Here is a 2,635-nt window from a genome sequence, read left to right as displayed (position 1 = left end):
ATACCTGAATGGTCTAGCGGTTTTGCCTACTTTCTTCAATTTAAGTCTGAATTTGGCAATAAGGAGTTCATGATCTGAGCCACAGTCAGCTCCTGGTCTTGTTTTTGTTGACTGTATAGAGCTTCTCCATCTTTGGCTGCAAAGAATATAATCAATCTGATTTTGGTGTTGACCATCTGGTGATGTCCATGTGTAGAGTCTTCTCCTGTGTTGTTGGAAGAGGCTGTTTGCTAGGACCAGTGCATTTTCTTGGCAAAACTCTATTAGTCTTTGCCCTGCTTCATTTCGCATTCCAAGGCCAAATTTTCCTGTTACTCCAGGTGTTTCTTGACTTCCTACTTTAGCATTCCAGTCCCCTATAATGAAAAGGACATCTTTTGGGGGTGTTAGTTCTAAAAGATCTTGTAGGTCTTCATAGAACTGTTCAACTTCAGCTTCTTCAGCATTACTGGTTGGGGCATAGACTTGGATAACCGTGATATTGAATGGTTTGCCTTGGAGACGAACAGAGATCATTCTGTCACTTTTGAGATTGCATCCAAGTACTGCATTCGGACTCTTTTGTTGACCATGATGGCTACTCCACTTCTTCTGAGGGATTCCTGCCCACAGTAGTAGATATAATGGTCATCTGAGTTAAATTCACCCATTCCAGTCCATTTTAGTTTGCTGATTCTTAGAATCTCGACCTTCACCCTTGCCATCTCTTGTTTGACCACTTCCAATGTGCCTTGATTCATGGGCCTGACATTCCAGGTTCCTATGCAATATTGCTCTTTACAGCATCAGATCTTGCTTCTATCACCAGTCACATCCACAACTGGGTATTGGTTTTGTTTTGGCTCCATCCCTTCGTTCTTTCTGGAGTTATTTCTCCACTGATCTCCAGTAGCATATTGGGCACCTAATGACCTGGGGAGTTCCTCTTTTGATATCCTATCATTTTGCCTTTTCATACTGTTCATGGGGTTCTCAAGGCAAGAATACTGAAGTGGTTTGCCATTCCCTTCTCCAGTGGACCACGTTCTGTCAGACCTCTCCACAATGACCTGCCCGTCTTGGGTTGCCCCTCAGGCATGGCTTGGTTTCATTGAGTTAGACAAGGCTGTGGTCCTAGCGTGATTAGGTTGACTAGTTTTCTGTGAGTATAGTTTCAGTGTGTCTGCCCTCTGATGCCCTCTTGCAACACCTACCATCTTACTTGGGTTTCTCTTACCTTGGGCGTGGGGTATCTCTTCACGTGGGGTATCTCTTTGCAGGCTGCTCCTGCAAAGCACAGCTGCTGCTCCTTACCTTGGATGAGGGATATCTCCTTACCACTACCGTTCCTGACCTTCAACGTGGGATGGATAGTATATTCAAAAGCAGAGACGTTACTTTGCCGACTAAGTTCTGTCTAGTCAAGGCTATGGTTTTTCCTGCGGTCATGTACGGATGTGAGAGTTGGACTGTGAAGAAGGCTGAGTGCTGAAGAATTGATGCTTTTGAACTGTGGTGTTGGAGAAGACTCTTGAGAGTCCCTTGGACTGCAAGGAGATCCAACCAGTCCATTCTGAAGGAGATCAGCCCTGGGATTTCTTTGGAAGGAATGATGCTAAAGCTGAAAGTCCAGTACTTTGGCCACCTCATGCGAAGAGTTGACTCATTGGAAAAGACTCTGATGCTGGGAGGGTCTGGGGGCAGGAGAAGAAGGGGACGACCCAGGATGAGATGGCTGGATGGCATCACAGACTCGATGGATGTGAGTCTGAGTGAACTCTGGGAGTTGGTGATGGACAGGGAGTCCTGGCGTGCTGTGATTCATGGGGTCGTAAAGAGTCAGACACGACTGAGCAGCTGAACTGAACTGAACTGAAGGCTGATTCCGAGAGAATCACTGAAGCAGGAACTCTGAAGAGCAACAATGATTTATGGAGATAATAAATCTGGGAGAGGGGGAACTGAAAATGTCAAAACTCTGGCCTAATGTTTTTGTAGAAGTATAAAAGAGAATCTTAAACTTGAAATAAACAGGCAATCCATAGAAAACAGAGAGCTTGTGGCATTCGCCAACACCGTTCACCTCTTCAGGTTGAATCCCTGGCTGCTGGAGTTGGACTCCGGCAAGTACCCTTTGGAAGGAAAGTTATTACCAACCTAGACAACATATTAAAAAGCAGAGACATTACTTTTCCAGCAAAGGTCCATCTAGTCAAGGCTATCGTTTTTCCAGTAGTTATGTATGGATGTGAGAGTTGGACTATAAAGAAAGCTGAGCACTGAAGAATTGTTGCTTTTCAACTGTGGTATTGGAGAAGACTCTTGAGAGTCCCTTGGACAGAAAGGAGATCCAACCAGTCCATCCTAAAGGAAATCAATCCTGAATATTTATTGGAAGGGCTAATGTTGAAGCTGAAACTCCAATACTTTGGCCACCTAATGCGAAGAACAGACTCATTTGAAAAGACCCTGATGCTGGGAAAGATTGAAGGTGGGAAGAGAAGGGGATGACAGAGGATGAAATGGTTGGATGGCATCACCAGCTCAGTGGACATGAGTTTGAGTAAACTCCAGGAATTGGTGATGAACACAGAGGCCTGACGTGCTGCAGTCCATGGGTTGCAAAGTGTTGGCCACAACTGAGTGACTGAACTGA

Source organism: Ovis canadensis, chromosome 1 (genome assembly GCF_042477335.2).
Source record: "Ovis canadensis isolate MfBH-ARS-UI-01 breed Bighorn chromosome 1, ARS-UI_OviCan_v2, whole genome shotgun sequence".
Taxonomy (NCBI): domain Eukaryota; kingdom Metazoa; phylum Chordata; class Mammalia; order Artiodactyla; family Bovidae; genus Ovis; species Ovis canadensis.
The sequence above is the reverse complement of the archived record's forward strand: the minus strand, read 5'-3'. Positions refer to the sequence as shown.